The 24117-nt window shown below is 43.9% G+C and overlaps 2 long non-coding RNA genes across 3 annotated transcripts in view; one reads left to right on the forward strand and one right to left on the reverse strand.

Annotated features, from left to right (window-relative positions):
- LOC140121845 (uncharacterized) overlaps window positions 1-24117 on the forward strand; it is a 39249-nt gene that overhangs the window by 12269 nt on the left and 2863 nt on the right. The window lies entirely within an intron of this gene.
- Window positions 1202-24117, reverse strand: part of LOC140121846 (uncharacterized) — a 238583-nt gene continuing 215667 nt past the window's right edge. For both annotated transcript variants that reach the window (XR_011854204.1, XR_011854203.1), the window contains 2 exons: window positions 2096-2238; window positions 1202-1806 (listed from right to left, as the gene is read on the reverse strand). This is a non-coding gene — a long non-coding RNA (uncharacterized lncRNA). The remainder of the gene's footprint in view (window positions 1807-2095; window positions 2239-24117) is intronic.

Genomic DNA, 24117 nt, shown 5'->3' on the forward strand with positions numbered 1-24117 from the left:
CCCCTGAATGGGCTGTAGACAATTCTAGACAATCCCTTGCTGGAAGGTTGAGAGGGATGGAGAGTGACAGACAGAGGTTGTGTGTGACACAGCACTACTACATCATTAACTGCTCCCTCAAGAAGGTGTGGACAAAGAGAGACCTTGCTATGTGAAGAGAAATCAACCTCACACTGCCCTAATGAATTCTCTTCAGATACTCACATGTATCATTAATTCATGAGGAGGGTCGAGTTGTGGGTTAGCAGTGTCAGTGAGGAGGTGGGCTAGATGACTGCATATGGCAGCTCTCCACCTCCATGACTGTAATAGAAGACATCAGTAAAATAATTTTTTAGAGAATTTTGGATTCAATCCCCTGGATAGAGGCATCAGTGGTCATGTATAAAGACATCTAAAAGGTACCGTGGGTGGTTTGTTGGAAGGGGGGGGGGTCACTGGTGACAGGTTTTCTTTAAGGATTTGCACTGGAGACATAGGTTGGGGGATTACTGTAGCTGACACTTAAAATGTAATGTACATCGAAACCGATATATCATGGATTGTATGCCAGTGTTCTGTGCAACGTCACAATTTCCGGTGCACACCAAGACAATTACAACTTTGAATACTTTTCTGTTGTGAAAGGCATAGTCAATCAGCTACGCCACACACAATTATCCATATACTAACAGGCTAGTCCAGATCACACATAAGTGTGTTGTAGTATTAAGAGATAGATATAAAAGAAGAAATAGCAAGCAGCACGCCAAAATAGATAAAAAAAAGTTTGGTGGCGTTTTATTCCATACCCTATTTAATATCTGTCTGGAAATCAAAAAATACCTCATGTTTCATCTGCAGTGGTAAACCAAGTGTGTGCCTGTTAGTCCATCATGCATGTGTGAACTGTGTGCTAGAAAACAATCTGGCAGAGGCTCTACTGCGTATGCCCCCGCCATGCTCACTAATGTGATGGGTGAAAGCACCGCTAGACAATAGACACAAGTAAGTATATAGAGAAATAAAGGGAAAACAGTGAAAGATAAGTTCAGACCTGTAGACAAACAGTCATGCTGATGGAAAGAAATCACTTAATTGGTCTTCAGGCACAAACCAAAGCATATATATATATATATATATATATATATATATATATATATATATATATATATATATATATATATATATATATATATACATATATATATATACATATACAGTCCAAAGTAAGTGTTAGGAGCCCTTTTTTCCGGGAGGTTATCTATACAAATGTGTGTCCCAAGCTCAGTGCTCTACAGAAATGCAAGGGTATGCTCATGTCACAAAACATAACCATGACAATAGTATACACCAAATGCATAAGGGCCAAGATGAACATGAATGCATTTTAACATAAATATGGCCCATAGACCAAAGCAGTAAGGTTCACACAATGTGTATACCTGCAGGGAAGATACAGGTCTGAACAGAGGTTTAATGTAGACAGAGCAACAAAACAAATCAATCCAAGATGTTGTGAGACCATATATTCTACAGCCAGAATGAATTTAAAAAATATGTTTTTACAAAAACTTAGTAAAAAAATCCACTTTGAGTACTATTGTAGCTGAATTTCCAGGAAATACACCCTCCACTATGGCACTCTCTGCCACAGGAGGTTGTTATGCCAGACTCTATGTGCATGCCTTTCTGGAGAGCACAAATATCATGGGTTATTCGGAAAAAACATTTGTTTAATACTTGAAGGTTGGACTTGATGAACTTGCGTCTTTTTCCAGCCTTATATAACATGATCAAGGTCCTTGAATGGTACTTGAAAAGGATCTGAAAAAGGAGAAGAAAATGATACAAATTAGTATATATTGCAGTTTGGTGTTACTACATACCATATGTACATATGCACTGATCAGGGTCATAACTAGGAGAGGCAGGGCTCCATTACCTCCTAAAAAATATACATATTTGTATACTCACACATGTAAGTTACAATCACATTATATACACATTATCTATACACACATACATACAGTACCATATACACTAGTGCATTATATACACAGACATACAGCATTTACAGATCACATATACACACACATACAGCAAATATACATACAATATCCCGTATGCTGGGGCCCCTTGACACCGCAGGTCCAATAGTAGCTGCTATGGCTGCTACCACCAAAGGTAGCACTGTCCTCTATTTGGTAGTAATGAAAACATCAGCTCCTCTCACAAAAATTTACTCCATACACAGCTCTGTTCAATGAAAAAGTTATTAGCGTCAGAAGATGGGTAAACTCAAAATTTTTTCGTACACATTATTTTCATTTTTGAAAATGTATTAAAACACAATAAAACCTATATAAATTTGGTATGACAGTGATCGTACTGAAGAATAAAGTAGATGTATGATTTAGAGTGCACAGTGGGTGCAAAATCTGAAATCTGAGCACACAAGAAAGTGCCGTAAATGTGTTTTTCCACCAATTTCACTACATTTTGATTTTTTTCAGCTTCCCAGTAGACGGCATAGAATAATAAATAAAGTCACTTACACATAAAATATTTCACGCAGAAAATGAGCCCTCACACATTCCTGTACATGAAAAAAATTATAGAAAAAAAAAAGTTATAGATTTTTGAAGGTGGAGAGTGAAAAATTAACGAAAAAATGCTGCGTCCTTAGGGGCAAAGATAAAAAGAAATTCCTTTTTTTTGAGGACACTGTACATCAACCCAATGTGGTAACGGTACATGTTCAATGATTTTTAACCTTAAAAGATAGATGGATAGATAGATAGTTCTATTTTGCGTTATACTTTTGCTTTATACTTTTTAATCAGAAGAAAGTTCTGATTTATCATGTGCTTTGTTTTCTACATTTGGTTATGTAATTCTGTGCTTGGCCAAGAAAGTGAAGAAAAGGAAGACTATGTAAAATCCAAAGTGAACAGTAATGAACTTATCCTCTAGTCTTAGACCTCTCCATGCGCTTACATTAAGATGCCGTCTACGTAATTACAATTTTCAAGTAAAAGAAACATTTTGTTATCCTGACTAATGCTACCTTGCAGGATGTCAGTCTTCAACTGCCTGATCAGAGTACCTGTGTTTTAGATCCTGCTCCTTTGCCTTAAATAATTGCATTAAGTGTGGTATGACAATGTCACTTTGATTTTGTGATTCATTAATCTTTTCAAACATACTGTGAACATTTATCGAGCATGCTTTTTATTTCATACCTTTTTTTTAACTAGGATAATTGAAACAAAGAACAAGATTCATAATCTGGGTGACACAATTATGCAAATAGCCATAACATGAAAGACGTTAGGTTGAGTTGCTTTAGTCAGACTGAGATCTTGGTAAAAGCTTCAGATGTACTCATGTCAACATAACAATTACTTTAGCAAAATAATATTCTGATATTATTCCATTACTCCCAAAATAATAATTTTTAGATATACTTTGTGAATATCTCATTTACATTCGCTCTGTCTTTGTATCTTAACATCACCTCCCAGCCCTCCAGCCCTCACATCTGCTGTCTGTCAATCGTCTTTGCTAAGAGGCAGACGGAGAGGTCCAAATTAAGGATTTAACAAGACCTTTGAGAACCTCCTTTAAAGCAGGAAGCTTCCATTTTGTTAACCAACTGACTGGGAAGACAGATTTTCGCAGCTAATTTCACTGGTGCTCCAGCTCCAAAGCCTCCCTTCCCAAAGTGCGACTACTAATTGGCTAAACCTCACTTCCTCTTATGGAAGTGATATCCAGAAGTTCATATGTGTTTAAAGCAGCTTATATCTAAATTGGCTAGTTTAACTAGGCGTGAACTGATGGGAATAAAATAATGATAAAAGCTACACTAATAAAATGTAACAGTACCATTCTCCAAAAGCTTTCTTCATTCATATATATATATATATATATATATATATATATATATATAGTGAAATAATAAAATAATAGGGGAGAGGGGATGTATTTAGCAAATTCTGAGCAGAAAATTAACATTTGGTAATATTGCAAACTATGTACATGGTACCTTTGATGTCACAAGTACTACTGCTATAATCCACAATGGACTTTCCATACCTAACTTTGTGCAGAAATTCTGCGGTAGTTAATCTACTTTTAGGCTTTGGCTACCTGCATGGATTTGTTGTGTTCATTTCTTTACCTTGAGCACTCTGGGCTTGTGCAAATCTGCATGAAATTTGCATGAAATCACAGGTGAAAAAAAGGAGGTAAAAAACACATTTTCAGGTGGTCCCCTCTGGCAGAGTGTGCTAGATTCATGAATTGTGAATTTTTCATAAATCTGGCGCCCCTGCACTGCTCCAGCAGAATGCAGCAACTTTTTGGTGCATCTTTCACATAGACCGTGCGACACAATTCTGTCAATTCACGGTAATAAATGTGGCGCACGGTCCGAGCACCCCCTTATGTGCAGAAATTTGTGTAGCATTGGTCATCTTTTAAATATATGTGCAAGCAGTTTGCACTGAAAAAAAAGTGCTAAATCAGACAAAAAACTTGGCCAGGGCCTTTTATAAATGTGCACCAATGTTTTTGAAAAAAAAAATGCTAATGCTATTTTATCCAGTTTACTGATCTAAAATTAGAAATGAATCCTGGGAGTGGTAAAAAAAAAGTCCTTCTTTGTTGTTTTTCCAATTCTTAAAAATCCACTTCTGATTTATCTGAGTAAACTACTTAATTGGCTGCAACATCAACATATATTTCTTTGTATGCATTTGCCCAAAATAGCATCATATGTATATAACTGAAAGAGTTCAAAGGAGATGCATTAAATCATGTTGCATCACGTTTCTTCATTACTCACTGTCTGATTGGTCCATGTTGGCAGATCCCTGAGTCACAGCTCGAAACCCAGTACAGAAGTTTGACAAATAGTAAATTTGAGAGGATGATATGATGGACACACACAATGATCAGACAGACACAGGCAATGGTGGAAAGAAAACAAAATTTAAAGGGCTGCCCAGGAGTTAAAGGGGTCACAGTAGATTGTTGCCTTTAGGCCCAAAAAGACCTGATGCTGATCCAGAACTATCTGAGAGGACCTTTATTGCATGACACACGTAGATTGGTTGTCAAAATAGCAATGATATGTTGCTGAGCAGTTTCAGTCTAAGGCCTCATGCACACACCCATAAATGGGGGACCATGAGCTAGCCACAAAAATGGCAGCTAATTCCCCACCCCGTTGACTTCTATTGTGCATGGCCACGGTGTGATGAGGCACGTGCATCTACTGCATCTCACTGCACTGTAAACATGATGAGCGGAAGTACTGCAAATTATGGAGCAGGTCCAGTTCCAGTCCTGATTTAAATTTGACTGCACATTTTCTATGCACATGGGGGGGGGGGTGAGCGGAGCTTATCCGCCGATGTCGACCCGACCAAAATGGGCTGCAAACAAGGGATCACTTTTTCCTGTTTGCTGGCTGTAATGAACACACAGTTGTGTGAATGTAGCCTAAAAATTTCAGTTTAAAAAAAAAAAACATAAACATACAATAAATAAAAAACTCAAAAATTATTTTCTATGTCTTGTATCCTATGTGACACATTAATGATGAACATCATTATTGCAGCAGTGAAAGAGTTACATCAAAAGCAGTTCATATGCAGTGTTAAATGAATGGGGGTTTAGTAAAATCAATGACATGCCAGATGCTCTTATTTTGTAGTTATTTTTATAACTGAAATATTGGCTAATATCTCAGAAATGTCATAAAAACAGTGTGCGCTCTTTTGTCTGCCATATGATGTCTGCCAACTGTTATTAATTAGCGGGAATAAACCAGTATGTACAGTCATTTCAGAATATCATGAAAAGACTCTTAAAGGGAAATCTCACGGGAATGATGGTGTGTAACAATGTTGCCTGATTCCCATCACCTTTAGTAACCCTAGAGAATTACATGGCTTGATATACCTTCAACATGTTGTCCTACACTTTAGTATTAAAGCTACAAAAGCTGTTGATCATTAACTGTTCCATATCTTATCATTTCTCTCTAGGAAGGATGGAAGGCATAAGGCTGTATTCACGTCTCGTCTTTTCTACAAGTCCAGTATGAGTATACTGCATGCTAAACTTATCCATAGCATTTTATATTATACAGTGTCTATCTGGTCAATCCTTGTTTATATATTGCTGAAAGAAAAGGATGAAAGAGCATAATAAACTATACTCTTTCCTTCTGCAGGCTACGGTAACCAGACATAGCTATTTAACAGAGGCTATAATAGCAATTGGGAGACATGTCACAGTATGGCATCAAACCATCAAATCACCGCTTACCAGTGATACTTGATGGGGAAGGAGTTCTCCACAAGAAGATGTTGTTCCCTGTATTCCTATAAAGTGGAATAATTTGCAGTCTTTTGTCCTAAATATATTTTAGGAATCCTCTTTCACTCTTTTTGCAGTTTGTGACTTTTTAGGCACAGAATCAAGCAGCGTACCAAAGTTAGCTGTCTCCAGTATTTAATGCAGTGGCCGTATTTATCTTTGTAGCAAAGATTTTGTGCAACTTGGGCTTGGAATTGTCCCATCCTTGTGTCTAATAAATCGCATAGCAGATCATGCTATACCCAGACTTACTTTTGGTAAACTACTATTTGGGACTAAAAAGTTGCACACCACAAAAAGTCACAAAAGTGAGACTAAACAGGCAACTCATCACATGTATCACAAAGGGGAAAACCTAAGATACATTGCATTACATTACAATGATTAACTCAGCCAACTTCAGGAAACCTGAAAAAGTGGCAGCCGAAAAACTATGATTTATTGCATAATAGAAAAAACACATCTATAACCAATTAAAACCATGTTCGCCCACTAGATTATTTTATGCCTCATCTCCAGTCTGTATTGGATTAATTTTTAGGTTTGAAGAAAGGAAGATGTAACTAGATCCACATTGATAAAATTTTCGTATTATCTGTACATAAATATTTGAAAATTGTAAAGTAACCAAAAACTTGCACAATATTTGCAAATATGTACACATAATTTCCAAACAAAACACCACAGTACAATGCCCATTTTTATATGGTTCTCATATAATACATACATTCTAAAAGGTTAGAAATCAAAGATTTTTTCCCATTGAAAAATATAATGAACTACTCTTAGAATAGGTCATCTGTGTCAGATGACCACAAATCTAATGTTAACACCAACCACCAAAAGCAGAACTAACACAAAGAAGAAGCCAGAACCACTAATCCATTTCTCAGTTACTGAGTAAAAGCTGAACTGCAGTGACTTGGCTCGCCACCACACAGAGAAGTAAATGTGTTATCTCCGGCACCCACGGTTGCTGTGAATGGCTGCACAATGGGGGTCCTGAGTGTTGTCCCCTTCCAGTCTGATACTGACTCCCTATGCAGAAGATAGGTCAGAAGATTTTTTAACTCACAAAAATGTCTTTAATCATAATGTCCCTGAAGACATAGGCAAGAGAAAGTTTACATTTATCACTTTCAGGGTGCTCTCAAGGGTCCCTTCTTTAAAATATTTTTTTACCCATTCACAAAGTCAGTTCTTTTGGCCAGATTTAACTGTCGCAGAACACGTAGAATGATATAACATTACTTCCAACTAATCTGCATACTAACTTGTCCTATATTCTGTTCACTACTATTATGTCCAAGTTTTTAGGTACTTTAAAAACAGGTTATTTAAATACCATATATACCATATACCGTATATACTCGAATATAAGCCAAGTTTTTCAGCATAATTTTTGTGCTGAAAATTCCCAACTCGGCTTATACTCAGGTATATAAAAAAAATAATAAACTCAGTACTCACCATTCCGATGGCCCGGGCAGCTCTGCTTCCTTCTTCATGTCTGCGGCAGCCTGCCAGCCCCTTGTAATATATAGCCTGCCAGCCCTCTGTTGTATATAGCCTGCCAGCCCTCTGTAGTATATAGCCAGCCCACAGTAGTAAATAGCCTGCCAGCCCGTAAAAAGAATAAACTCAATACTCACCATTCCGATGGCCCGGGCAGCTCCGCTTCAGTAAGATTTTACATATATACACGCTCTTCTCCTCTGGTGTCTTAACAAAAAACTGCTACACCACAGAGATGGTGATTTCACCGCCAGGGTAGACGTCACAGCAGGGGTGACTCTGTGAGGTCAGAAATGCCATTGTCATCTAGCGGCAGTGTGTTGATCAACAACCCAATGGTTGTTGATTGGTTGACTATGTCATCCAATTCCTCAAATAGGACATCTGACAACTCCAGCCAAGAGTCCATGGGTTCGTCAGATACAACAGTTAGTCAGCAGCGATCACCTGGCCTCAACCAGCCTCTGTCTTGTTCCTTTCCCACAGCCAGAGAGCTACTAGGTGGTCTGGGCTCAGCACCACTATACAGCGAGGATGAAGTGTTTGAGGACAGTCAGCAGCTGCTTGACACCGTTGAGGAGAATAGCAGTGAGAGGGAAATGATGTAGCCGATCGCACTTGGGAGCCAGGTATAGCAAGGGATTCATCATCGTCGGGCGAAGAGAGTATCAGCGTGCGCGTCAGGCAGCAAAGCCGGCAGCAAGTTGCTACTGTGGCCATGAGTCAGCAGGGTGGCAGCAGTGCGAGGATGGGAGTCAAACGGCCGCTGGGTACAAATCCCGATTCGCAAGTCCAAGTAAGCAGTGGCTCAGTGGCTCAGTGAGGCAGCGGCGGTAGTAGTCACTCAGTGGAGAATGTTGGCGGTAAAATCACCATCTCGGTGTTGTGGCAGTTTTTTGTTAAGAACCAGAGGAGCCGAGCGTGTATATATGTCAAATCTGCGGGCAGAAAGTGAAGCGTGGCCAGGGAGCTAATGTTGGCACCACAGCCTTGCATCAACACATGCAGCATCACCATCCAATGGCCTGGGAGAAACGGGTCTCAGATGTGGTCCATCCTGCCGGCACAGCAACAGCAGCAGCACCTAGTGGCACACATGCCATTTCAGCCAGTCAAGGCTCCAGCACCTCGGTTGAAGGGAGTTGTTTGTCTTTGACATCATCTCCCAGTCCAGATGCTCCTGCTCCTCACTACGCATGGCGCCAGCAGTCATTGAAAGCGGCGATTACAAAGAGACAACTGTTTGCGTCCAGCCATCCTAATGTGCAGAAGCTGACCGTGCTCCTGTCCAAGTTGTTGGTACTGCAGTCCCTCCCTTTCCAAGTCGTGGACTCTGTACCCTTCATATAATTAATGGCTTATGCTGAACCGGGTGGAGAGTTCCAAGCCAAAATTTATTTTCCAAAAAGGCAGTACCAGCCCTTCACAAATATGTAGATCAGAAGGTGGGCCAGTCCTTGAGCTTATCAGTTTCTTCCAAGGGGCATGGCAGCGTGGACTTGTGGAGCTGTAACTACGGTCAGGGCCAGTACATGTTCTTTACAGCCCAGTGGGTGAATTTGCAGGAGACGCCGCTTTCTCCTCCACATTGTCAAACTGCTGCTCCTGCGCCAATGTCCGCCTCCTCCTCCTTCTTCACCGCCACCACAGCCTCCACAAATCTAAGCGCTGCTCCATCATACCACATGTGCAGGGAACAGTGGTGTCACGCAGTTCAGCACCTGGTTTGCCTGGGCGAACGAAGTCACACAGGGGAGGAACTGCTCCACGTCATTCAAGAAATCAATGTGTGGCTTTTTCTGCGACAACTGCAAATCGGAACCATAGTGACAGCCAAATAGTCAAGATCCGGCATGGGGGTGACTTTTGGCTCTCCACCCTCTTGGACCCTCGCTACCAGTCAAAAATGGGTGCCTTTTTTCCAGCTGCCGAGAGGGAGAAACAACTTGCATACTATAGAGATATACTATGCAGACAGTTGGCCGCTGCCTATGTGCGCCATTGTCCATCCTCTGTCAGGTCTGACCAAGAGATTCCTGGCAGTCATCACTCATGTACTACTGCCACAGCTGCTGTGGGGAGATTGGGGGTTAGGAGCAGTAGCAGCTCCATCAGCAGCAGCTTAAGTCTGGAGTCCTTAATGAGCAGCTTCCTTCATCCGTCTAGTGAGAAGGGCAGCCGCCACCAGCAGCAGGACATGGAGCAGACCCTGTGCCAGCAGATGGTGGCCTACTTGGACAGCACTCTACCACCCCAGATAGAGGATCCACTGGACTACTGGGCAGCCAAACTTGATGTGTGGCGGCAACTTGCGTTTGCATTAGAAAAGTTGTCCTGTCTGCAGGCAGGGATGGAGGAGCGGGAGAAGTCTGTAATAGTCTCTTTGCTGCTAAAGCCTTCGACAGTATAGAATGGAGTTATATGTGGGCTGTCTTGGCAAAGGTGGGAGTTGGACCGAACTTTATCAAATGGGTCCACTTACTCTTTTAGGGGCCAGTAGCATGTGTCCGGGTGAATGGGGTCATCTCGGAACAGTTCTCCTTACAACGGGGTATGCGACAGGGATGCCCTTTATCGCCCTTGCTATTTGCTCTAGCCATGGAGCCATTAGCTTGCTGGATCCGACAGCACGACGGAATTCAAGGCTTTCGGTACAGTGGTGGGGAGGAGAGAGTAGCGTTATACGCGGATGACGTATTGTTGTTCCTTTCCAGGGTTCAACAGTCACTGCCAGTGGTGATGGAAGCATTAACTGGTCAAAATCTGCTATATTGCCACTAGTTCACAATCAACAATTGCAGATAGGGGCGTTAGTGGAGGAGTTTAAGTATCTGGGCATTAGGATCACTAGAAGGGTTTCCGATTTTATTGACCTAAATGTGGCTCCAGTACTATCAAATATGCGATCTAAGATAAGAGTGTGGAAAAAACTACCTCTTTCTCCTCTGGGGCGGGCTAATCTTATCAAAATGACTTTAATGCCACAATTACTATACGTACTGCACAATTCCCCGGTATGGATACCAAAATATTGGTTCCAGAGAATTCACGGGCAATTCAGGGAATTGATCTGCAAACAAGGGGTTCCTCGTATCAAACTTACAAAACTGCAATCACCTAAATTTAAAGGGGGACTGGCGGTGCCGGATGCATGGGCATTAGAGATGAGCGAGCACTAAAATGCTCGGGTACTCGTTATTCGAGACGAACTTTTCCCGATGCTCGAGTGCTCGTCTCGAATAACGAACCCCATTGAAGTCAATGGGAGACTCGAGCATTTTTCAAGGGGACCAAGGCTCTGCACAGGGAAGCTTGGCCAAACACCTGGGAACCTCAGAAAAGGATGGAAACACCACGGAAATGGACAGGAAACAGCAGGGGCAGCATGCATGGATGCCTCTGAGGCTGCTTAATCGCACCATTATGCCAAAATTATGGGCAACAGCATGGCCATGACAGAGTGACAGAATGAAGCTAGATAGCATCTAAAACATGCAATAATTGACCCTGACACTATAGGGGACGGCATGCAGAGGCAGCGGCAGCAGGCTAGAGAGTGGCATGGCGACATACCCTAAATGGACTCAGGCTTCAAACCAATGGGTGGCAGAGAGGAACCAAAGGAGGTGAGCAAGAAGCGCTCAAATAATATTGGTACATGATAAAAGTTTGCCAGTATATTTTGTGGATTACACAGCAGGGTGGCGACAAAGTTAACATGGAAGCCATGAAAACAACCCAAAATTCTGCCTGACACAGCTCGTTTGATAAGGGGACCATGTATGGAGGCAGTGAACTAGTAGTAGATTAAAGGTGCTGCAGTTAAAACTATGTTAGTTGGATCTTGGCATGCCAGGCGAGCTTTCGCCAATCCAAGCCCCTGTCTCTAGGCTACTCCCCAAACAGCACTTCTAAGAACCTTTTGTATAAGATCAAGTGTAGTAGCGTTCTTATAAGTTTAGGATATGCCGGGTGAGGGGAATGTAAACAGATGCGCAAGAAGCGCTGAAATAATATCGGTAAATGATAAAAGTTTGCAAGTATATTTTGTGGATTACACAGCAGGGTGGCGACAAAGTTAACAAGTTTGATGTGGAATGCCCTGTAATAGCTCTTGGGCGGTGTGCCTTTTATCGCCTAGGCTCAGCAATTTGAGCACCGCCTGCTGTCACTTAGCGACGGCACTGCTGCTGTGCCTAGAGCTACCGACTGATGGCGCCATGCCCACGGATGGTAATTCGGAGGAGGAGGAGGTGGAGGAGGGTTGGGAGGAGGTATAGTAGGCCTTTGAGACCTGGACCGAGGTAGGCCCCGCAATTCTCTGCGTCGGCAGTATATGACCAGCCCCAGGGTCAGACTCGGTCCCAGCCTGCACCAAGTTAAGTGTAGTAGCGTTCTTATAAGTTTGGGATATGGCGGGTGAGGGGAATGTAAACAGATGCGCAAGAAGCGGCTGATGCGCATGGAGCTGGCGCTCCGCTGCCAGGCGAGCTTTCGCCAATCCAAGCCCCTGTCTCTAGGCTACTCCCCAAACAGCACTTCTAAGAACCTTTTGTATAAGATCAAGTGTAGTAGCGTTCTTATAAGTTTAGGATATGCCGGGTGAGGGGAATGTAAACAGATGCGCAAGAAGAGCTGAAATAATATCGGTAAATGATAAAAGTTTGCAAGTATATTTTGTGGATTACACAGCAGGGTGGCGACAAAGTTAACAAGTTTGATGTGGAATGCCCTGTAATAGCTCTTGGGCGGTGTGCCTTTTATCGCCTAGGCTCAGCAGTTTGAGCACCGCCTGCTGTCGCTTAGCGACGGCACTGCTGCTGTGCCTAGAGCTACCGACTGATGGCGCCATGCCCACGGATGGTAATTCGGAGGAGGAGGAAGTGGAGGAGGGTTGGGAGGAGGTATAGTAGGCCTTTGAGACCTGGACCGAGGTAGGCCCCGCAATTCTCTGCGTCGGCAGTATATGACCAGCCCCAGGGTCAGACTCGGTCCCAGCCTGCACCAAGTTAAGTGTAGTAGCGTTCTTATAAGTTTGGGATATGGCGGGTGAGGGGAATGTAAACAGATGCGCAAGAAGCGGCTGATGCGCATGGAGCTGGCGCTCCGCTGCCAGGCGAGCTTTCGCCAATCCAAGCCCCTGTCTCTAGGCTACTCCCCAAACAGCACTTCTAAGAACCTTTTGTATAAGATCAAGTGTAGTAGCGTTCTTATAAGTTTAGGATATGCCGGGTGAGGGGAATGTAAACAGATGCGCAAGAAGCGCTGAAATAATATTGGTAAATGATAAAAGTTTGCCAGTATATTTTGTGGATAACACAGCAGGGTGGCGACAAAGTTAACAACTTTGATGTGGAATCCATGAAAACAACCCAAATTTCTGCCTGACACACCTCGTTTGATAAAGGGACGATGTATGGAGGCAGCTATATGGACGACTTTTGGAGGTAGCAATGTAGACAACGTGTGGAGGCTGCTATGGAGACAATTTAATTTGGATAGTGCCTGTATGTGGCAGTCCCAAAAATTTTTCAAACCAGAGGAGCAGGTAGGTGGCCCTCCAGTAAAATGGAATAGATTGAGTGCCTGTATGTGGCAGTCCAAAAAATTTTCAAACCAGAGGAGCAGGTAGGTGGCCCTCCAGAAAAATTGAATAGATTGAGTGCCTGTATGTGGCACTCCCAAAAATTGTTTAAAACAGAGGACCGGGTAGGTGGCCCTCCAGAAAAATTGAATAGATTGAGTGCCTGTATGTGGCACTCCCAAAAATTGTTTAAAACAGAGGACCGGGTAGGTGGCCCTCCAGAAAAATTAAATGCATAAAGTACTATAGCTAGAGCCAGTGGGCCCTGTCAAAAAATAGCCAGTTTCCTCTGCTTTACTGTACAAAGAGGAGGAGAAGGAGGAAAATGAGGAGGAGGAGGAGTGGATCAATTATTCAGGTTGAGCTTCCTTCACCTGGTGGAGATTGGAAATTATGAGAAATCCAGGCTTTATTCATCTTAATAAGCGCCAGCCTGTCAGCGCTGTCAGTCGACAGGCGTGTACGCTTATCGGTGATGATGCCACCAGCTGCACTGAAAACCCGCTCGGACAAGACGCTAGCGGCAGGGCAGGCAAGAACCTCCAAGGCGTATAGCGCCAGTTCGTGCCACATGTCCAGCTTTGAAACCCAGTAGTTGTAGGGAGCTGTGTGATCATTTAGGACGATGGTATGGTCAGCTACGTACTCCCTCACCATCTTTCTGTAAAGATCAGCCCTACTCTGCCGAGACTGGGGACAGGTGACAGTGTCTTGCTGGGGTGACATAAAGCTGGCAAAAGCCTTGTAAAGCGTACCCTTGCCAGTGCTGGACAAGCTGCCTGCTCGCCTACTCTCCCTCGCTACTTGTCCCGCGGAACTACGCACTCTGCCGCTAGCGCTGTCAGAAGGGAAATACTGTTTCAGCTTGTGCACCAGGGCCTGCTGGTATTCATGCATTCTCACACTCCTTTCCTCTGCAGGGATGAGAGTGGAAAGATTTTGCTTGTACCGTGGGTCCAGGAGAGTGAACACCCAGTAATCGGTGCTGGAATAAATTCTTTGAACGCGAGGGTCACGGGATAGGCAGCCTAGCATGAAATCTGCCATATGCGCCAGAGTACCAACGCGTAAGAATTCACTCCCCTCACTGGCCTGACTGTCCATTTCCTCCTCCTCCAACTCCTCCAACTCCTCTTCTTCTGCCCATACACGCTGAACAGTGAAGGACTCAACAATGGTCCCCTCTTGTGTCTCGCCAACATTCTCCTCCTCTTCCTCCTCATCCTCCTCCACCTCCACCTCCTCCGATATGCGCTGAGAAACAGACCTGAGGGTGCTTTGGCTATCAACAAGGGAATCTTCTTCCCCAGTCTCTTGTGACGAGCGCAAAGATTCCGACTTCATGCTGATCAGAGAGTTTTTCAACAGGCCAAGCAGCGGGATGGTGAGGCTGATGATGGCGGCATCGCCACTGACCATCTGTGTTGACTCCTCAAAGTTACTCAGCACCTGACAGATATCAGACATCCACGTCCACTCCTCATTGTAGACTTGAGGAAGCTGACTGACCTGACTACCAGTTCTGGTGGAAGTTGACATCTGGCAGTCTACAATCGCTCGGCGCTGCTGGTAAACTCTGGATAACATGGTCAGTGTTGAATTCCACCTCGTGGGCACGTCACACAACAGTCGGTGAGCGGGCAGTTGGAGGCGGCGCTGCGCTGCCCTGAGAGTGGCAGCATCTGTGCTGGACTTCCTGAAATGCACACAGATGCGGCGCACCTTCGTGAGCAAATCTGACAGATTGGGGTATGTCTTGAGGAAACGCTGAACTATCAGATTTAACACATGGGCCAGGCATGGCACATGTGTGAGTCTGCCGAGTTGCAGAGCCGCCACCAGGTTACGGCCGTTGTCACACACAACCATGCCTGGCTTCAGGTTCAGCGGTGCCAGCCACAGATCAGTCTGCGCCGTGATGCCCTGTAATAGCTCTTGGGCGGTGTGCCTTTTATCGCCTAGGCTCAGCAGTTTGAGCACCGCCTGCTGTCGCTTAGCGACGGCACTGCTGCTGTGCCTAGAGCTACCGACTGATGGCGCCGTGCCCACGGATGGTAGTTCGGAGGAGGAGGTGGAGGAGGGGTGGGAGGAGGAGGAGGCATAGTAGGCCTGAAACACCTGGACCGAGGTAGGCCCCGCAATCCTCGGCGTCGGCAGTATATGACCAGCCGCAGGGTCAGACTCGCTCCCAGCCTCCACCAAGTTAACCCAATGTGCCGTCAGCGATATATAGTGGCCCTGCCCGGCAGCACTCGTCCACGTGTCTGTGGTCAGGTGGACCTTGTCAGAAACGGCGTTGGTCAGGGCACGGATTATGTTGTCTGACACGTGCTGGTGCAGGGCTGGGACGGCACATCGGGAAAAGTAGTGGCGGCTGGGGACCGAATACCGAGGGGCGGCCGCCGCCATGAGGTTGCGAAAGGCCTCGGTCTCTACTAGCCTATAGGGCAGCATCTCCAGGCTAAGCAATCTGGAGATGTGCACATTAAGGGCTTGGGCGTGCGGGTGGGTTGCACTATATTTGCGTTTCCGCTCCAGCGTCTGGGGTATGGAGAGCTGAACGCTGGTGGATGCTGTGGAGGATCGTGGAGGCGACGATGGGGTTTTTGTGGCAGGGTCCTGGGCAGGGGGCTGACTATCAGCTGACACAGGGGAAGGAGCAGTGGTGTGCACGGCCGGAGGTGAACGGGCTTGTTGCCACTGAGTGGGGTGTTTAGCATTCATATGCCTGCGCATACTGGTGGTAGTTAAGCTAGTAGTGGTGGAACCCCTGCTGAGCCTGGTTTGGCAAATGTTGCACACCACAGTCCGTCGGTCATCCGGTGTTTCCTTAAAGAACCTCCAGACTTCTGAAGATCTAGCCCTCGCCGCAGGAGCCTTCGCCACGGGAGCTTCACTAGTTGACACATTTGGCGCTGATGCACCAGCTCTGGCCCTGCCTCTCCGTCTGGCCCCACCACTGCCTCTTCCAACCTGTTCTGGTCGAGGACTCTCCTCCGTCTCAGAAGCACTGTGTTCACCCGGCCTCTCAACCCAGCTTGGGTCTGTCACCTCATCATTCTCCGATCACTCAGTCTGCTCCCCCCTCGGACTTCCTGCCCTGACAACAACTTCCCCACTGTCTGACAACCGTGTCTCCTCATCGTCGGACACCTCTTTACACACTTCCACTACGTCAAGAAGGTCATCATCACCCACAGACTGTGACTGGTGGAAAACCTGGGCATCGGAAAATTGCTCAGCAGCAACCGGACAAGTGGTTTGTGACTGTGGGAAGGGTCCAGAAAACAGTTCCTCAGAGTATGCCGGTTCAAATGCCAAATTTTCCTGGGAGGGGGCAGACTGGGGGGGAGGAGGCTGAGGTGCAGGAGCTGGAGGAGTGGCGATTTCGGTGACATGGGTGGACTGCGTGGAAGACTGACTGGTGGACAAATTGCTTGAAGCATTGTCAGCAATCCACGACATCACCTGTTCGCACTGTTCTGGCCTCAACAGTGCTCTACCACGAGTCCCAGTAACTTCAGACATGAACCTAGGGAGTGTAGCTCTGCGGCGTTCCCCTGCTCCCTCATAAGCAGGTGGTGTCTCACCCCGGCCAGGACCACGGCCTCTGACCCCTGCAGTAGTTGGACGCCCACGTCCCCGCCCTCGTCCTCTACCCCTAGCCCTCGGGTTAAACATTTTTAAAATGAGAGTTATAGCTTTAATTTTTTTTTAACTTTTTTTTGTGTTTTTTTTTTGTGTTTTTGAGTTTTTAAAACCAAACGATGCTATCCTATTGCTATGGCTATTTTCTAGCCAAGTATGAAAGCACACTACTATGCCAGATGAGATGACACTGAGTTATTAAACAAAATAAACGTAAAATAAAAAAGGACAAATGGCAGACTGTGCCTAATTGAAATCCAACCCCTACTAAATTTTCCCACTTCGGTCTTTGCAATGGATATGTGCGTCACTAAGCGCAAAACACAGCGGTCGCAAGTCTCACTACAAATTGCTCACAATTGGCTAGTAGATGCACTGCAGCAAGTACAGCCACCAGCAGATCAACCAGAAATCAAATATATAACGCTACTGTAGGCGTAAGTAAGCCGTTTGGATTCTCCTATGGCTATTTTCTAGCCAAGTATGAAAGCACACTACTATGCCAGATGAGATGACGCTGAGTTATTAAACAAAATAAACGTAAAATAAAAAAGGACAAATGGCAGACTGTGCCTAATTGAAATCCAACCCCTACTAAATTTTCCCACTTCGGTCTTTGCAATGGATATGTGCGTCACTAAGCGCAAAACACAGCGGTCGCAAGTCTCACTACAAATTGCTCACAATTGGCTAGTAGATGCACTGCAGCAAGTACAGCCACCAGCAGATCAACCAGAAATCAAATATATAACGCTACTGTAGGCGTAAGTAAGCCATTTGGATTCTCCTATGGCTATTTTCTAGCCAAGTATGAAAGCACACTACTATGCCAGATGAGATGACGCTGAGTTATTAAACAAAATAAACGTAAAATAAAAAAGGACAAATGGCAGACTGTGCCTAATTGAAATCCAACCCCTACTAAATTTTCCCACTTTGGTGTTTGAGGTGGATATGTGTGCCACTAAGAGCTAAACACAACGGTAGCAAGTCCCCCTGCTAATTCCTCACAAAATGGTACTAGATGCAAATAAAAAAAAAAAAAAGTAGAACGTTATTGTAGCCCTAAGAAGGGCTGTTGGGTTCTTGGAGAATCACTCCTGCCTAACACTATTCTAATAGAACAGCCTAACGCTTTCCCTGACCAGCAGCAGCTCTCTCCCTAGCGGCATCCAGACACAGAATGATCCGAGCAGCGCGGGCAGCGGCTAGTCTATCCCAGGGTCACCTGATCTGGCCAGCCAACCACTGCTATCGGCGTGTAAGGGTACCACGTCATGCTGGGTGGAGTGCAGAGTCTCCTGGCTTGTGATTGGCTCTGTTTCTGGCCGCCAAAAAGCAAAACGGCGGGAGCTGCCATTTTCTCGAGCGGGCGAAGTATTCGTCCGAGCAACGAGCAGTTTCGAGTACGCTAATGCTCGAACGAGCATCAAGCTCGGACGAGCATGTTCGCTCATCTCTAATGGGCATATTATTTAGCAGCCCAATGTCAGCACTTTGGAGGATGGGCTCTGGAGGGGAGAGATTCAAGGTGTCCGTTGGTAGTCAGGCACTTTGGGGGGACATTGTCACCGGTGTCACTACTGGAGACAGGGAAGTTAGGGAACAGTGCAAGGCAATATCCGACTCTGGCATTGATGAACAAGGTGTGTCGGACTTATAAACAAATAGTGGGGGTGGGGCCCTGGACCAAGTATACGCCTCTGTGGAATAATCCGTATTTGGGAGAGGTATTCATGTTAGACGACACAAGGTGGTGGGAGCATAAAGGGGTTAAATACTTACACCAATTATATGTAGACTCTATATTGAAATCGTTTCAGCAGCTGTAGGAGGAGTTTGAGGTTCCCAGGCAGATGTTTTACCAATATCTACAATTAAGGCACAGCTTGCAGTCGCAGTTTGAGTCAGGGGAAGTAGAGATTTCTCCACTAGGAGTGATGACTGGGGTGGTTCAGGCTAAATCCATGAGAGGGCTAATTTCTTTACTTTATGGAAAAATATTGGACAAGGTGCTGGGGGACCAGATGAATGGGACACGGCAAAAGTGGAAAAGGGATGTGGGTGAGTTGGAAGAGGATGAGTGGGAGGAGGCACTGGAGTCCCCCTGTAAATTGTCGTTGAATGTGGCACAGAGGCGTTCACAGTTATTCTTGGTTCATAGAGCTTATCGTACTCCTGTCCTGTTGAGGAAAATGGGGATCAGTAGTGAGGCTAGGTGTGCGCGATGTTTAATGGATGAGGCTGACATCATGCACATGTTCTGGTCATGTCCGGCGTTGAGAGACCTATGGGACAGGGCTGCTGGAAAGAGTGTTTGGTGTGACAGTGGGGTCTGACCCAAAGGTGTGTGTACTGGGCTGTGTGGGGAAACTGGAGAGTACCAGGGCACAACATCAAGCGATAGCCAAGATCCTATATCAAGTGCGGAAGACAATAGCTACACATTGGCTGGACGCTGCGCCTCCTGGTATATCAGAAGTTAAGAGAATGGTAAATGTCACAATTCATATGGAAATGGGGGTTTACCTCAAAATTAATGCATTGGGGAAGTTCGAAAAGCAGTGGAGTAAATGGTTGGATTGCCCAAGACTAGGGTCAGAGGAGTTGCTCAGAAGGTGGAGACAGGTGTGCCCAGGGGGCAGGCAGGAACGCAGGGGCGGGTTGTGTGGTACAGCAAAAAGGGAGTTTAATCCTAGACTAGGAGGGACCGGACCGCTGGGCAGGGGGGGGGGGAAGAGGTTTGTTAAGGAAGGGAGGGGTTGGTTTATGGTTATGGTCATGAGCTGTAATTTGTACATTGAAGTCTGTACTAATATATATGTCTTTCCTTCAAAATGGATGTAAATTTATATGCTTTAATAAAGACCGTCTGATTTAAAAAAAGAAAAGCTGTCCTGCCCGGCCAGTAGTGTGGCATCAGCGCGGGTGTTCAGTGCGGCGGGGGCCATCATTACCCCAAGGAAAACCCAATTGACAAAGGTCAGTCTCTCCACATTACGGGTGGACAGTCTGCTGCCACCACTGCCGCCTCAATGCTCTAACATTGTGCCACACTGTGGCCTAAAATGTTGCTGCCCCCTAAAGAATTTGTCATTGTGCCACTCATGACCTCATGCCTCCACCACTATATGACGTTACCACAATGAAAAGCTTAATTGTGACAAAAGCAGAACACAAAGGACATGCAAATATTGCATTTCCTGGTCATCTGGGTTCTAGATCCACTAGCTTTTGGCTTTAGCAATACTGATGGATTAATGACTGCTTGAAAGCAGACACTGACGGATGAAAAGAAGGGCAAAATGATCTACATGTATCCGCGTTTAACAGAGCAGGTTCTGTCGTCATCTATGGAATCATCTGATGTCAGTGTAAAAAGATTGCACTCTTTGATGTTATAGAGGGATCGTGGCCCCCAGTTCAGTCCTTTCAAGCTGGCACAGACGTTACCTTGTCAGGTTGCATTCCCGCTTCACTTGTTTGGTGAAGTTGACCTCTGTAAGTGCCCATGGAATTGAAGAGTGAAACGGTTCTAAGAGCGGTGGCTGTCATGTGCGTGTTGAAAACCAAACCATGCTCCTTATACATATTTAAGAATGGCACAACATTCTACAACACCCACAGGATCTCTGCAGCCAGAAAATACCTGTTTTTAATGGGATTCATCATGATTCGATTCGGGTTGAATCAAATTTTTTAACAAATTCGCCCATCTCTACTGGGGACTGGCAGGCTATATACTGCTGGGGGCTTGCAGAATGTATACTAATGGGGGTGGCTGGCTATATACTACAGGGGGCTTGCTGGCTATATACTGGGGAGGCTGTGACCAATGCATTTCCCACCCTCGGCTTATACTCGAGTCAGTAGGTTTTTCCAGTTTTGTGTTAAAATTAGTGGTCTTGGCTTATACTTGGGTTGGCTTATACTCAAGTGTATATGGCATATCTGGGCCAGGACTGTGATACATTACCATTGGGGGGGTTGCAGTGGTACATTGCTATGGGGGTATTGCTGTTCTGCAGTACTATGTGGGTTTCTATACTAAATTACTATGGGAATGTTTTTAGGGATGCATTGTGTATATGTAAACTGAAGATACGTCATGTCCAGAAGGAGTTGCCATGATGTTCTGTAACTAATGGAGAAGGGTTGTCACTTGTGAGAAGTCCATTAGACAGAAGACCAGAATAGACAAGGCCAGAATGGAGGGAGAAGCTACATCCTAATTCAAACAGTGAGGTCTGTGTCTGCCTGAATTCAGAGCTGGTGTGGAATATATTTATGTTTTGTTATTGATCAATGTTATTGTCGATGATATATATTTAATCGGTTATTCTCAACCAGTACTAATACCTACACCAATGCAGTAACCTAACGAAAAGGCTAAAGAGAAAAATTTAAATCTAAAAGAGTTTTTTTAAAAGTGTATTTGGCAATACAATACAAGTAAGTGGATCCACAAGGAAGTGGATCCAAGTGCATTATATACTCCTGAAAATTGCCACACAAATTATAATATTTTACTAAACAGTTAACCTTCTACTATAAGAATTCAGTATATTTTCTAGGCAGCATATTATAGAATAGAATGAATGAAGCAGATTAATATAGTTGTATATTAGGTTTCATAGCACCTGGCCGAGTGTAGAGAAGGGGGGTTATTGAGTTCTCCTCATCCCCTCTCCTCTCCATAGAAAGCCCAGCTCGGTCACGGTGCAGTGAGACACTGTGTGTTCATTGCACCGTGAACGGGTAGGGGCCATGAACTGGTCGCAAATTGTGCAGCAGAAACATGGGCCCCCATACATACGGGCTTACGTCACAAGTAGAAAAAAACACAGCACAGCACAGGTTTGTAATGAGTGAACAATGAGCTGTTTGGCTACAGTGTAAACAAACGTTTTATTCACCCAAAGGTAATATGAAATAGAAATCTCACCAGATGTCTATAACAACCAAAACCATCCACACTGGAAAAGAAATCAAGCTATAGACATCCATAAATTAAGTTATGTGTAATAATATGAAATTACACCTGGAAGTATGGAAACAGTGGTGCCAAAAGCCATGGAAAGACAGCAGCTAAAATCTATCAGTAATTAGAAAGCAATTCAGCTGCTTCAGCTGGTTCAAAAGATGAGTAAAATAATGGAATGGAATGGGTTGGTCAAATGTAGAGCGTCTACTAAATAGCCCCTGGTGTCTGTAAAGGAAAAGTGAATTGAAGATAAATTTAAGGTATAGCAGATACTATAGACATTTTTAAAAATTATTATACATTAAAAAAAGATATACATGTAAATTTATTTATGATAGACAGACAAAAAGATAGATATATAGATAGATAGATAAAAATGATGGAGGCAGCACAGTGTTATTTATCCAAGTAAGGGAATGTGCAAAGTTCGCATAGGTTCTGGCGCATAAACCTCCTTTGTCATCAAAATCAAAAAGCAAGCAGCACTCCAAATTCAATCAAAATTCAGAGTGAAAATTTATTTCAAAGCGCAATGTTTCGGTGACCTTCACCGGATGCAGGTCACCAAAACATTGCCAGTTTGAAATAAATATAAAGATAGACAATAAAAAGCTATGAGAAATATGTATAAGTTCATAAAATTATGCTTGCCTAGATATGAATATGATGTTTCAAAATAACCAATTAAGTCAATATAAAACTGCAAAATATATAAACATTAGAGAATGCAATATCATAAATCCATAGATTTAGTAGAAATTAGTCAGTAAATCTGTCGGTCTGTCTGTAAATATAGCTTTGACAAGCATTCTAATTTACCCAGGACTGCAGATGTATAGTCTTATTTAAAGGCCATCTACCATCAGTTTTACTGATGGTAGATGTGTCCTACTAAGAAGTTCCAGAGGAACAATATTCCTCAGGACTACTTTTATTCTAATTCTATGTAACGCGATTGTAGCAAAATAGAGTTATAAAAATTATGCTAATTACGTCACTGGAGTGTCTCAGAGCCCCTCGTATTTCAAGTTATTCACCACTTCCCCAGTGTGCTAGCAGACCCGCCCTGTCCGGCTCCTCACCTGCTCCATGCACTTTAAGGGGAGCAGGACCAGGCTGCACTGCTAGCCGACGAAGGTATTGAATAAATTAATTCCTCAACACCAATGCACTTTTACATTTCTGTATTTCCATTTTTCCCTCCCTACCTTCAAAAATCTCTAACTTTTTTATTTTTCCATGTAGGAAGCTGTGGGAGGGCTTGTTTTCTATGTAACAAATTGCAATTCATAGTGATGGTATTTAATATGCCATGCCATGTACTGGGAAGTGGGAAAAAAATTCAAATGCAGTGAAATTGGTAAAAACATGTCCCATTTTCTTGCGGACTTGGTTTTTACGACTTTCACAGTACGGCCCAAATGACTCCTTTAATTTTTGGGTCAGTACGATCACGGGAATACCAAATTTATAGGTTTTATAATGCTTTAATACATTTACCAAAATAAAAATAAAAAATTCTTCAGTTTGCAGTCTTCTGGCGCTAATAACTTTTTCATAGTTCAGTGTGCGGAGCTGTGGGTGGTGTCATTTTTTGTGAGATGATATGACGTTTTCAATGCTACCTTGGACTGTGCAGCCTTTTCATTGCTTTTTATTAAATTTCATATGTTGCAAAATGATGAAAAAGTGGCATTTTTTTACTTTGGGCGCTATTTTTCATTACGTGGTTAAATGCTGGGAATAACGGCTATTATATTTTGATAGTTAGGACATTTTGGGATGCAGCTTTACCTAATAAGTTTATGATTTTTACTGTTTTTATATATTTATATCAGTTCTAGGAAAATTATTAGAATTTTTAGGGTTTTTTATTTCTTTATTGTTTTTACATTTTTAAATATATTTGTTTACTGTTTTTCATACCCCCTAGGGTACTTTAACCATAGGTTTTCTGATTGATCCCACCAAACTTATAAGGCAGTATATGGGGATCTTGTGCAAATCGCACATT

The sequence above is a fragment of the Engystomops pustulosus genome, chromosome 3 (genome assembly GCF_040894005.1).
Source record: "Engystomops pustulosus chromosome 3, aEngPut4.maternal, whole genome shotgun sequence".
NCBI lineage: Eukaryota > Metazoa > Chordata > Amphibia > Anura > Leptodactylidae > Engystomops > Engystomops pustulosus.